A 14,984-nucleotide genomic window follows, 5' to 3' on the forward strand; every position below is an offset into this window, starting at 1 on the left:
GAAGTAGAGAAGGTGAATTTCATTTCTATTTACTTTAATAGATATTTTATTTACTTTAACTTATTTTATTTACTTTAACTTATTTCATTTGGTCTTAGCCACTGATCTTGAAGTTGCTGATGTTGTCTTTGCTCATTTTATTATTGTCAACTTTATATACACTAGCCTACTAGCTCAAGAGGTAGAGCATTGTGCAAATGCACAAAAGATGGGGTTCAAATCCCACGTAGGTTCATTTGTATTTACTTTAAGAGATATTTTATTTACTTCAACTTATTTTGTATCTACTTTTATTACTTACAAACTCAAGCTCACTTATCACTTATAAGGTAAGGTATGACAGAAGGTTCTATCACTTATACTAGATATTTAAGCATTCATAGCAATTAGAGATTGTCAATAAGCATTTCTTCATAGCAATTTCCTTATTTTAGAAGTAGAAAAGGTGAATTTCATTTCTATTTACTTTAATAAATATTTTATTTACTTTAACTTATTTTGTATCTACTTTTATTACTAGAAACTCAAGGTCACTTATCTAGGGATTATAGATATAAACATGTTGGTAAACTAATACCCTGCCTTTTCTTTTTAGCAATGTGCACCCTAGGCTGAATAGTTGTGAGTAAATACTATTTACGTTTGAGTTAATATTATTTACTTTTTAGTAAATACTATTTACTTTTAAGTAAATACTATTTACTTTTGATTTACTTTTTAGCTATTTTGATATACTTTTGAGATGTTTTGAATTACTTTAGAATGTTTTGTATTTACTTTTAGAGGTATAGGAATCGAACCTACATCTTTATGCATCCGCATAGTGCTCTACCACTTGAGCAAATAGGTTTACTTTAGAGTCTTTTTTATTCACTTTAAATACTTTTTTTATTTACTTTAGACAACTACTATAGGAATCTACATTTTCCAACCTTATTCATCTTTTGTATTTTCAAACCCAATGTAAACCAAGATGAGCTACTAACAGCCACACTAACGTGAGAATTCCCCGCCTTTGCTTTATTGCACGCCATGGGACTTGGGTGAGCAAAGCATAGCAGCATCACATGGCAGCTCCACCCAAACCTTGCTTGTTATCTCCCATTGAATGTCATCGAATGTTTTTAGATGCTTTGTGAGAAGACAAGCATCTAGAACAATTCCAGTTCACCTCATCTGTTTTTGATTTATTTACTTTTGAGCGTTTTTTATTTACTTTTGAGTGTTTTTCATTTACTTCAATGCTGTTTAATTTACTTCGAGCGTTTTTCATTTAGTTTTAGAGACAACCTATGTAGGAATTGAACCTACATCCCCTATGCATTTGCATAATGCTCTACCACTTGAGCTAATAGGTTTTAGTACACCTAGTAACAATCTAAAGCATAATCGATAATCTCATTTAACTTTTTTTTTTTTTTAAGTAAAATGACCATTATATTTTCTAGCTTCTTCTTGCTTTAGAGCTTCTTTTTGCTCTGCAGCTTCACTGCTTTCCTCAGCTGCTGGAGCAGCATCCTCATTGCTTGTTTGAGCATCATCAGCTTGAGCCTCACTGCTCCCAACAGCTGGAGCAGAGGGTGCGAGCTTCACTGCTATCTTCTACAGCAGCAGGTGCTTCTTTAGTTTTCTTGGGAGCAGCTTCTGCTGCAGTCTCAACCTTTGCTACTTCAACAGATTTTCAGTCAACAGGCTTCTCATCTTTTGGCAAAGAATTTTCCTGAGTTCAACAGCAGCAGGCAAAACATTTTAGATTCAAACAAACATGTACAGAAGAAGAATTGCTAGATTGCAGATTTTCATCACATTTAAATCCCAAACTGAAACATGTAGCTAAAAACCACTCCAATTTTTCTTATTTGCACAGCCAATCATAATTTCTACAAGTGAAACATTCCCTTAAAACTATGAAACTAAATTCTATAATACCATATAATACACATTCCTTTCATTTAGACAACTCTCTCAATCTTTCATTGCACAAGTGGGCGATTTTTAGGGCTCAACACTCTATGTCTTCCAATCACTCTAAACCATGCTAAGATAGCCTTACTCATGTGTGTGAAAGAGAGATGTGAAATAGGAGAGTAGAAAACTCATATCAAGTTGTAATCAAATTATAAAAACAAATTAAACAAAACGGATAGCCATACTAAATTAGAGTTGCCAGGGAGAGAATTCATATCACAATCCTTATTTCATATTCAAAGATGCAGAGTGAATTAGATGTACAACAAAAACAAAACAAAAAACAATAAGAATATGGAATGAACATCACAGTTGTGCCTTGAACTCAATCTGCATAGTAGGTAGCATAAAAAATTTAAAAACAAAATCCGAATGCAGAGATTCAAAATGAACATGTTATCATTTGTTTTTCAAAAAATCCAGAATGACAGGTAAGAGGATTGTTACAGAACCTTAAAGTGTTGGCAATGCCTCGATGAATTACCCTTCACCATATTGTCACCTGCACATTCATCTTCCAAGCAAAGATTAGCAAAATAAGCAGGGGAAATAGGACAAAGAGGTGGAGTTTGTGACATATCATGAGCTGAAGCAACATGTTCAAAGGAAATGTTGAGCACATTTTGGTGCTGCTGATCAGAGGAGGCAACTTAGTCATGATCAGCATCAAGTGAGTGAGGCATTGCAGCATTTATGGCCGAGCCATCATCAGAATTAGAAGAAGCAAAAAACACACACTCTTCCAAGGAAGCAGATTTGCGAAAGGAAGCACCTGCAATAGGGTTTGCACCAACTACCTCAATTACATAATAAGCAACTCAAATAGCCAGAAGAAACAAACCAAGTCCTGCACACCAGAAGAAGCAGGAAGCGACTAATGATCAGTACAAATACAAAGTTAAGAAAAAAAATTAGGCTAGAAATTTAATTTAACATTCATTCACAATGTCACTCAATTCGATTTACTTTAGCATATAATTGATTTACTTTTACTTATTATCTAACTACTTTTGAAATTAATAAAATAATATGATTCCATTGGGGCAATCTGTCAAACAGTTAGTGTGCATTCACTTTATTTTGCTTAAATTTTAATGAAATTTAAGCACAAATCAGTGAAATACAAATACCAAATTTCAAGAATTGAATAAAAGTGAATTCGCCAAAAATTTTATATGATTCGACTTTCAGTATTATGAACTTTAAATTGATCATACTAACAATAAATAAACAAAAAACAAAAAAAAAAATTAATTCCAACATCTCTGAAATTTCGCATAACTACGAGCCTCAAAATTTCACCATAAAAACAGTTATAATCACTTAGCTAAACTAAAAAAACAGCAAATTGTTGATGAATTTGCAAATTTATGCAGCTAATTGGTAGGATATACAATCTGATTAGGCAAAAAAAGTATCAAACCCTAAACATCGATTTATTATACCAAATTTTCAATGCTTACCTCTAATGTTGAGAAATTTTGCAACGGATTCAGCACAATATTGAAGAAGTATGTAAATTGTAGCAACTTTTTCTGATATTAGAGCTGTTGATTGATTTGAGGAACCTTGAATAATGCTTGAGGAGAGAGAAAATGGCGTCATTGATATGAGAAAGAGGAGAGAGAAACGGTTGAATCCAACGAATTGCCAAATTAAATCACGGTCGTTAATCTCGCGCGAGTTTGCTTTTAATCCAACGATTGTAATAAGTTCCTAGTTCCTATTATTCAGCTAATTCTCATTATAACTTGGTCATATATATATATAACAAATATTGTAAGCAGACTATGTCGTTTGCTCGTTCGTAGTATATTTCTCTGTTAATCATCTTTGTATTATTAATGTGAAAATCAGGATTACAACATTGTTTTTGACAGAGCGATTAGGGAGAGCTAGAAGGTAACGTAGAGGGTGCACTGTGACTAGATCTATTAAATTAAGTTTTCAGATCGGGTGTGGGTCGGGTGAATGCAAGTCAGTTTAGCTTGCTTTGGGTCATGTCAGGTTGATGGACTAACCTATGTGGGTTTGGTTTGGGTTGAATCATGTTCGGGTTGAGTCATGCATCTTATTGATTTTGGTCAAGTTTGAATCGGGCCAAGTTCATTCTAGTCGATTCAATTAAATTACGATCAAGTCAACTTAGTTCGGATTTGTAGTGGGTTATTTAGTTTGGATAGGGTCAAGTTGATTTGGTCACTATCAGGTTTGGGTTAGTGTCATTTAGGGGCGGACCTTTAATATATGAGGCTCACAAGGGCTTCACCCCGGAAACAATTGTTAAAAAAAATTGATTTCACCAATAATATTGTATAAATATTTGCTAAACTTTAACTAAGCCACTAAAGAGGAGAAGATAGAAGATATGTGACAATACTTTTAAGCTCTAATAAGGAAATAAAAAATTATTCTATATTTTATAAATCAGTTTGAATGTGTATATTTAAAATAAAATTTGTCTAAGAGTTGTAATTGATGAGTTCTTATTATTAAAAGAGCTACAAGTCTTACTTTAATTTGGCTAGATAATGAGATTGTGACATTGTGTTTCACATTTTTGATATGACAAATGTTAATTACACACATTAACATGAACTAAGATTAAACTATAACCATTAACATGAAATTTCATCGTAACTAGATTGACATTAACTTGGTAGGTAATTAAAAACACTCATTGATATAATAATATACTAAAGACAATTACCGCATGAACTTAATCATTAAAAATCCTTCTAATGACGTTATTAACTTTTTTTTTTATTAAATTCATGTCATTGGGTGTCTTTGGTGTACTGTCCATTCTCAAATTAATTTAAAATGCAGATAATTTGGTGTCAATAGTTTAAGTTGAGTCATGTTCCATGTCAATTAGTGTAATTGTGTCATTTGTTTGATTCTTGATAGGTTATTAAATTGGCACGTCAAAACAAACGACCACATCAATGAATTTAAATCGTTGGTCCGAAAATTACGGAGGACAGGTGTCTCACCTGACACCAGGCGGCACCATTTGTCTGCCTGATTCCAAGACTTCAGTCCAAGAAGAAATCAGGCGGACAAGCTCAAGGCAAATAGTCCAAAGGAATGCTTCCCAACTTCAGGCGAATGGTATAGTCCGCCCTATCCAAAGAATTGTTCAAAAGCCTTATACTCAAACATATCTGGACGAATGAAAATTAGAGGAGGCGGCACTTGTGATACGAGCCACCCCCTCTGAAGGGCAAATGTTTAGGGTAAAAATTACCCCACCACGTGGACCAATCCTATAGTGACACGTGACCCAATAAAAGGGTAACACGTGTCCCAATAGGATGACGACACGTGGCAAAGCATAAGAGCATCTGAAATGAGAGAGGGCCTCTATACATCAGGAGGCTCAATTTCAAAGCGCCATAACGGCGCCCTCAAGAGACACGTGTCTCAACCTGATTGCGCCACCAATCAGTGCACTGTTTTTTAGGGCACCAACCCTAGAATGCACACATTCCCACCCCTATAAATACCCCAATCATTTATGATGGGAGGGGTGGATTGAGACATATCATTCAAAGCATACTAAATTGCTCTAACTCTCTCTACTTTATCTCTCTAGTTATTTTCTTTTTCCAATCACTAACTTGATCGTCGAAGGCGAATATTCCGTCAACCGAAATATTCGTTGTTTTGCAAGTGTCTGCAGCCGTCTGGACATATTCACGACCTGTATCCCGAGGGATTCCAAAAAACCCCGAAATAATTTGTGCCATTATTGTATTGGAAGCAATTTTGGGTCAAGCTATTATCAAGTTAGTTCAAATACTGAATAATAAAAAATTAAATTATATTACATATTTAGCTTGTATTTGCACTCAGTATTCTAACTATTTTTAAATTTCTACTCATACTTCCTTTTATTTTATTTTTTTATTTTATTTTTTTTTTGCGCCATTGATTGCATGTAGTTTAGATTTGAATTGAACAATGTGCTGCATGGGAAAAACTTGGGATTGAAGCTAAGATATTTCACTTAGTTAAGGAATTCTATGGTTTTGAAACATTGTTTAGCAATTTCGTATAGTATCGTTTGGAGAAAAATATCTTCATAGTAGCACTTTTTTTAAAGGGAGCATTATTGTGTAAGTGATGTAATTCATAAGATCAAGGTTGTATAGGTTATATTTGAATCGAGTTGAATACATTACAGGTGGGGTCAATGATAAGTCGAGTTGAGTTGAACCTGGGTCGGGCTAGTATAGGTCGAGTTGAATTTGTGTCATCATATTTGAGGCAAATTCAATCAAGTCAGGTCAAGATCATATTTGAGTTAATATCTTAAGTCGAGTTAGCTATTGACAACTCTAGTTGCAGCTTACAAGTGGAAAATTCACTAATATAAGATTATAAAGCAATCTCAAAGGAACACCCAAAAAGAATTGCGAGGCAGAAGGGGGATGGAGGGGATATTATACCCAGTTGGTGTTTTAACTATTGACTTTTGCATCATTCTCATACACTCATTGGCGGAGCCAATTAAGGATTTAGTGTGCCCTACAAGGCTACCACAAAAAAAAAAAAAAAAAAAAAAAAAAAAAAAAAAAAAAAAGAGAGAGAGAAAAGAGGTTTAAATTAGTTTTTTAGTTTTTTTTTAAGGTTAAGTACACGGGGAAAATTAGGACCGTCTTCTCACAAGACTGTGACCTAATTTATCAAGGAGTTAAAAATAAGAAAATTTGCTGTCCATAAAAGAGTCAATATCTTGATGAGTCGGAGTAGAGTAACTAAGTGAAGTAACATAGTCTACAACCCGATTTCCTTCTCTAATAATATGTTGAGAGTTGAAGGCCCGGAAAGTTCCAAAATTGTCTTGATATCTACCATCAGGAGGTGAAGTTTCCAAAGACAGCTAAAGTGGGTCTGCAAAATATTAATGACAGTTAGATTATCCCTATCAATGAAAATATGAGATATGTTATGGTCTTTGGCCAAAAGAAGACCATTACGGAGGGCAATAGCCTCAGCAAGAAAAGCTGGGTAGGAACCCAAGTTATAAGAACGACTAGCAATATGATTCTCAAAATGATCCCTAAGCACTACTCCAGATGATGCTGAATTATGTGTAGCAGAGCCATCAAAATTAAGTTTACAATATCCGACCGGAGGGGGGACCAAGTAACGGTAGGGGAAGTTGGATGCAGAGGCTGAGAGTGGGACAAATCATCGGGTTGGTGTATAGAGTCTAAAAAAGAATGAGCTTGTCATTCCTTAAAACGAGAGAAAGCATGAATATAGTGACATGTACATTTTATATAGTGTTTTACCCCCATCCCTTGGTCATATTTAGGAGTATGTTTGGCTCTTTAGAGCCACTTTTATTACTAATATGTGTTTTCTAGTGTTTTCGTAGATTTGGTATTGTTTTATAGGATGTTGCAGATTTGGAGTATTTTCCCGGACTTATGATAAGACATTACGAGCATTGGAGAAATATGACCATATTTCGTAGCCCAAGACCGGTTAGGGTCATCGAGTCGGTGATTAAGGGCTCGACAAAGAAGAGACCGAGGCAATGGACTAAGTATTAAAGACCCAAGGTGGAAACCCGGAATTGGGCCAAGAGAAGTAGACCAAACCGAAGATAATCCCTTGCCCGGGAGCTCGCCCGACCAGGTGGGTTCGCCCAAAGGCGCGCCCGACCGGGCGAGGAAGGAAAAGTGAAGCAGCCCTTCGCCCTGTCTCGCGCCCGATCGGGCGCGAGCGAAGAAGTCTCCATCAAAAAGGCGGGCCCGGCTGGGCAAAGCTCCGCCCGACCGGGTGCGTGTTTCTAAGAGTAGTTTCGACGATCTTACTTTATTTTTAATTAGGATTTTTGAGCTTATGTATAAATAAGTTTGTTTAGCAAGTGACGGGGATCTCTCTTCTCCTTAGTTAATTTCCAGAATTTTAATTTAAGCTTTTGGTTAATACTCTTGTTTTCTCTCTCTACACTTTTGGTTTATGCAATTCTTCATTTCTGTTTATTTTAGTCACGATTCCTTCCCCTTTTATTTTCAGTAATTAATTGCTTAATTAATTATGTCTTGTTTAAATTTGCTCTGCTTAGTTTAGATTTAAATATGTGTGAGTAATTTTATTTCTAGGGTTGTGGGGATCCATAAATAATATGAAGGGGTAGTATATTATTGTTGATTGTCAATGCTTAATTGATTTCCTATTGATTGATTTAATGCTATGCAATTAGATTTGACCAGGTTTAATTGTATGAGTTATGCAATATTGATTCGAGATTCGAGAGATGAGAATTAGTGTTTAGGCTTAGTTTCAATAGGCAGGTTAATTTACAAATGGTTAAGTCAAGATTCGAGAGATGTGATTTAATACCGATAGGTTAATTCTGTGATTGTAATACGTAGCGAAAGCCCTTTATGATCTAATTAATTGATGCATTGATGATTGATTATTGTGTTTTACCCTGGAATTTTATTTATTGGTGAACCTATACCCTAGGCTTTGATTTATTGATTTCTCCCTTATTTAATTTGCTTTAGTTTACTTATTTTCCCTTAGTTTAATTTCCACATAATAATAATTCGGTTACTTAATAGTTTAGATTACATTAATTATTTAGGAATAGAAAGACTTGTTTCCCTGTGGATTCGACCCTACTTCCCTATCTACTTTAGTTAGAGGAATTAGGTAATTCTTTTGATTAGGTGATACGACTTTAGCTTGTCAAAATTTGGCGCCCTTGCCGGGGAAACAGTTTAATTTTTATTCCTGAGTATTTCTGTAGTCTAGATTATTTTCTTTCGTCTCAGTGAACGCAAGTTCTTTGGGACACTTTCTCATATCTGTTTGTTTAGTTCTATGTTTATGCCCAGGAGTTCTAGATCAGGTTACAGTCCATTCAATCTTGAAATCGAACGTCCTTTTCATAGACAGAAGAACCTTTTTAGACAGGTACGAGCTACTTGCGAGTGTAATACACCTTTGGAACCCCCATCTGATTCTAGTGACACAGAAGTTTCTTCAGAACCGGAATCGGAGATGACGGCTCAATCACCTTGCAAGCTCAACGATTATTCGCAGCCGTCCCTAACGGATTTTCCACATCTTGCTCCTACACCTAATCTCGAGGGAGTACAATTCGAAATTAAACCCCAATTTATTACTATGATCGAAAGGAAGCAATTAAGCGGAGCTAAGGGTGAAGATCCAAATCCTCATATTTTGGATTTTTGTCAATATTGCAATACTATTAGACAAGCTGGGGTCACGCAGGACCAAATCATGGAGATCCTTTTTCCCTTTTATTTTTGTGGTAAAGCTAAATTGTGGTACAATGGATTGAATGGGACTTCCCTTGGTATTACTGACTGGAGTACTCTTGCTATGAATTTCTATAATAAAATTACCCTGCAGAGAGGACAACTTTGTTAAGGAGTTCGATCCACATGTTTTCCCAAGAAGTGGATGAACCTTTATATGAAGCTTGGGAAAGATTTAAGGATTTGCATAGAGAATGCCCCCATCATGGGCTAGCAAAGTGGTAGATAATCTAAGCCTTCTACAACGGGCTTGGATATAATTCAAGAATGATTTTGGACTCTGCAGCTAACGGAAGATTTATGAATTTGGATGAGGATATAGTGAGCAATATTTTCAAAGAAATGGCTATTCATAATTCCCAATATGGGAATCCCAAAGGATTTGCAAATAAGGGAAAACACCAAGTCGATTCTATATCCTTTTTGCAAGCACAATTGACTTCTATTAGCCAGAAACTAGACAATATTAATAATTCTAATTCATCTTCCGTTGCTAATGTTTCTGCTATTGATACTAACTCTGCAATAATTTGTGAAAATTGTGGTCTTGTATGTCATTCGGTGCAGGAATGTAGGAGTTCACTTGAGAAGATTAATTTTTTTCAGACCTATAAGCAAATTAGTCCATACACTAACACCTACAATACAGGGTTGAAAAATAACCAAAATATGTCGTACAATAGTACAAATGTGCTTAACCCCCCACCATAAGTACAACTACCACAACAGAGGTACTACCAACCTCCACATTAGAGACCACAACAGGTTTTTTCCTCCTCCTTCTGATTCTGGCTTATCAGAAATCAAAACTATGTTAGCCAATATATAGAAACAGATGCAGAGTAGGGATGCACAAATTGATTCGATCCTAGCACATAATAAAATCATGGATAATCAAAATTGCGCAACTTTCCTCTTCTGTACAAACTCGCCAGCAAGGAGCCCTACCATCACAGCCAGTACAACCTACAGATCATGAAAATGCAATTACTCTGAGGAGTGGTTCACACTATGATGGGCCTCCTATGCATAAGGATGATGAACCTGTTTTAACAAATGTTGCTAATCCAAATTTTGTTATACCAAATGATCTTGTTACTAGCCCTGCAGGGCTCTAGGGTAAAACTAACATTTCTGATGATAAATTGCAGGGTACAACTCCAAAAAAAGTTCCAACCCAAGATAAGAGTGGAGATGTACAGAAACCAGTTATCAAACTACCATTCCCTAATAGACAATTGAAGACTAAGTTGGATAAGCAGTTTGGTTAGTTTATGGAGGTTGTGAAAAAATTTCAGGTAACAGTTCCTTTCATAGAGTTAATTACACAAGTTCCTCCATATGCTAAATTTAAAAAAGATATTTTGACTAGGAAGAGAGCCTTTAATGAGGTAGAGACTGTAGCTTTTACAGAGGAATGTAGTGCTTTATTGCAAAATAAATCTCCACCTAAATTAAAGGATCCTGGTAGTTTTTCTATTCCTTGTCATATTGGTAATGTCTTCATTGATAAAGCATTATGTGATTTGGGTGCCAGTGTTAGCGTTATGCCATCGTCTGTGTGTTCAAAGCTTAATATGGGTGATTTAAAAGTTACTAACATTACTTTGCAAAGGGCAGACCGTTCTGTTAAATATCCTTTAGGTATTCTAGAAGATGTCCTTGTTAGAGTTGGTAAATTTTTTATCCCTGTCGATTTTGTTGTTTTAGACATGGCTGAGGATACACAAATTTCAATAATATTAGGTAGACCTTTCCTCCACACTACAGGAGCCATTATTGATGTAAAAGATGGAAAACTAACTCTATCTGTCAGAGATGATAATATCACTTTTAATTTAGGGAAGGTTTTGAAAGGTCCTATGTTAGAGGAAAATTGTTGTAGTATTGATGTGATTGATGTTATTTGTGAAGATAGCTTACCACAGATCCTTGCGAGGGATCTATTGGAGGAAGTACTTTGTGGTGATTTTACTGCATGTGATGCTGGTATTTGGAGCAGTGAGGTGGATGCTATAGCGAAAGCCCTTTATGATCTGATTAATTGATGCATTGATGATTGATTATTGTGTTTTACCCTGGAATTTTATTTATTGGTGAACCTATACCCTAGGCTTTGATTTATTGATTTCTCCCTTATTTAATTTGCTTTAGTTTAATTGTTTTCCCTTAGTTTAATTTTCACATAATAATAATTCGGTTACTTAATAGTTTAGATTATATTAATTATTTAGGAATAGAAAGACTTGTTTCCCTGTGGATTCGACCCTACTTCCCTATCTACTTTAGTTAGAGGACTTAGGTAATTCTTTTGATTAGGTGATACGACTTTAGCCTGTCAAAATTCGGCGCCGTTGTCAAGATTGTAGGAGTTCCATGGAGCAAGTTAATTCCTTCCAAACCAGGGGTAGTCACTTGGATTACTACCTTCCCTTTAAGCCAATGAGGACATTGTCTGATTTAGCTTGGGGGGGGGGGGTTTCTTGTATATATAGGTACTCTTTCTTTCCCTTTTCTTTTTATTTTCTTTGGTGTGTTTAGTTTAGTTTTATTGCTTTCATAGTATAGATTTTATTGCTTTCTAGGTTAGATTTATTGCTTTCAAAAAAATATAAAAATACAAAAATACAAAAATACAAAAATACGATCCAATGAATGATAAATCATGCTTCCCTATGCCCCATACATGAACATTGTTTTGATTCTTGGTATATGATGATGAGTATTGTGGATAGGTTAGCCATGGTTTGATGTTTGATTGCTTGGATGCCCTAACATGAGTCAATTTTGTCCAACTATTTGTGGATTTGGTGCTTAGCTAGTTGATTCGGTCAGGAATTGTGTGTTAGTTCCTGGTATGTCAATGAATTTGATTATTGGTTTGCAACTTTGAGTGGTGTTTGTATGGTTGTGAGTGACATTTATGTCACTCCTAAGGTAGTCTTTTCTAGTAGTTTTAGCAATAATTTGGTTCATTATAGTGTGCTTTTGTTATGTTTTGCCTAATTTAAGTAGTCTACCTATGTGTTGTGCAATGTGTTTTTATATGGTTTAGGTAGTCTTTACTCCCCTCCTTCGTTGTATTACGCTTTGCCTTCCTATTTTGTAATTGCAGATTATTGCTGGCGGTTCAGATTTAGAAGGAACTAGAGCAAGGATCGAAGATATTGCACCAGCGATTTGGCGCGGGCGAGCAACACCAGTAGCGGTCGCGCCACTTTAGGAGCGGGTGCGCCTCTTCCTGGCGCGGGCACGCGCTGAGCTGGCCCAATCCCTTGATACCCATTTTGGAGCGGCCGCGCTTAATCTGAAGCGGCCACGCCACCATTTAGAGCGCGGGCGCGCCGTTATTCAGAGCGGGCGCGCCTTTATTCAGAGTTGGCGCGCCTATCTGCTGCGATCCGTAACCTAAAATCTGATTAAAACATCAAGGAGGAGAGAGGGAGAAGCAGCAGACATTTTTTTTAGAATAGTTTTCAGCAAAAACACTCTCTCTTTGTTAGCAACTTCATTAAATTAGTTGATTTAGTTTTAGAAACTCTCAAAATCTAATCATTTGTAGAAGCAAATTTCAAGATTTATTTTCAGAATTTCAGCAATTATCCAACATTCTTGAAGCTCCAATAGTAACTTCTTTCATTTGTCCTTCATTATTTTCTGATTTTATTTTTTGAATTGTAAGTCACTTGATTATCTCTCAATCTTGATATATTGTTGTTGCATGTTAGCTTTGTCCATAGATAATCACTTTTCCCCAAATTTTAGAACTACTTATAATCCAAACTTGGAATTTGCATGTTACTCACAATGAATTGTGAGTAGTCCTCTTAGCTAGGGGTTGGGTGAAACTCAACCTATTGGTGATTATGTGAGTTTGGGATGATTTTGATGATGGATTGCAATTAAATTTGATTATATGGGATTGCTTGTTAGTTCTTCATGATAGGAGTAATTAACCTAGATTATTGAACTTGATGGCATGAAATGTTTGGTTCGACATGGAAATGTGAGTTGAATGTTTCATTACCTATTGCAATATGATTATGTATCTTTTGTTTCTAAGTTAATGAGGGATCTAAGCTTAGTAATTTGAGTTGTTTTCATATCGTTTGATGTTGGTCTTGCATGTGGTCTTTGCTATTCCATTATCCTTATTCCCCCCTATTCGCCTAATTGCTATTGGTTGAGTGAATCCCATTCCCCTAGTGTTTTAATCCCTTGAATTCAACCTTTAGTTGTAGTTTGTTAGTTAATCACCACTCATACCTTGATTTCGATTTAGCTTGAGCATTAAGATTATTTAGCAATTGATTCCCGTTCTCCGTGGACCGAACCCTTGCTTGCCATTGTACTTGTTTGAGTGAGGTGTTTGTTATAAATGTGTTGGAATGAGCCTAAATTTTGCGACCGATTTAGCGCTTGTCAATGGCTCATTATTATGCACATTGAGGAGGATGAAGGCATTTGTTCTTTTAGGTGGCCTTCAGACGAAATTAGATACATTTGTTCCCTTCTTGCTACCCATGTTGTTGCCTTGACTTTTTGTTGTTTATTAACCACATAACAAATCCGATTTCGCCCTATTGGTTACTATTCCCAAGCTTAGCTTAGGGGAGCTATTAGTGAGTGAGGTGAGGGAGTTTGTAGTGTGCTTATAATTTGCACAATTTGGGTGGTTTTAGAAGTTGTGTTGTTTTTTTATTGTGGTTTTTTTTTATGATTTTGAAAGTTGAATTTTCTTGAAAAAAAATAAAGCATGATGATATGAAAAAAAGAAATTCAAAAGAAAAAAAAAACAAAAGAAAAAAATTGTTTCAATGTTCAAGTGTTCTAGTTGAAGATTGCCCAAGAAAAAATGAGAAAGGAAAAAAATCAAGTGTTAAAGAGTTCAACGTTTGTCTAATTCGCTCAAGTTCCTGATTATTATTATTTATTTTTATGAGTGAGATTGTAAGTGTTGGGAAATTTTTTTGTAATTGGATGTTTGGTGAATTTTTGTGAAGTTGAGATGAGTTGTGTTGGAGATGATTGGTCATTATTTATTTTTGACCGTGGTTTATTAGGATTGGATCCCTAAAGCATGACTTTACTCTCACATTTTCCCAAATTATCCTACCTTTTACCCTAACCTTACGTTATAAGCTTTAAGGACCTCTGACCTTTGTGCATAGAGTTGTATGAGTGTGAAAGTAGTTGTTTATCAATGCAAAGAATAATTTGATGTATTTTGAGTCGACTACTAGGTTGAGTGCTTGTTTTCTTAAACACATGAGTGTTGTGAGTTTGGGAGGGCATTGTTCATATATAAGGGGTTGGGATGGAGAGCGATCAAGTACATCTTTTACTCGCCACATAAAAGAGTGAAGAGTGCGTGAGCACTAGTCTTGAAACCCATATAAACTTGTGGTTTGTTCTACTTGACAATTGTTAAGGAGGATGAGTAGTTGGATGGATTTTATTGGTTGACTTTGATGCATATTTGTTGGATTTGCCTAGAATTGGTTATGCTTGGTTTTAATTGATTTTTGGGGTGAAGTATGTTTTACTTGTTCATTGATGAGCTCTTTGCTTCGGGATAAGCAAAGGTTTGGCTTGGGGGAGTTTGATATGTTCATTTTATATAGTGTTTTACCCCGTCCTTTAGTCATATTTAGGAGTATTTTTGGCTCTTTAGAGCCATTTTTATTACTAATATGTGTTTTCTAG

The 14,984-nt window shown here is 35.5% G+C and overlaps 1 long non-coding RNA gene across 1 annotated transcript; it reads right to left on the reverse strand.

The window, feature by feature from the left end:
• Positions 1-1,301: 1,301 nt before the first annotated feature.
• On the reverse strand, positions 1,302-3,681 carry LOC110737671. The gene is made up of 3 exons (XR_002514430.1): positions 3,432-3,681; positions 2,421-2,815; positions 1,302-1,720 (listed from the first exon to the last, which is right to left on the reverse strand). It is a non-coding gene; the product is annotated as an uncharacterized LOC110737671 (long non-coding RNA).
• Between the last annotated feature and the right edge of the window lie 11,303 nt (positions 3,682-14,984).

The sequence above is a fragment of the Chenopodium quinoa genome, unplaced genomic scaffold (assembly GCF_001683475.1).
Source record: "Chenopodium quinoa cultivar QQ74 unplaced genomic scaffold, ASM168347v1, whole genome shotgun sequence".
NCBI classification, from domain to species: Eukaryota; Viridiplantae; Streptophyta; class Magnoliopsida; order Caryophyllales; family Amaranthaceae; genus Chenopodium; species Chenopodium quinoa.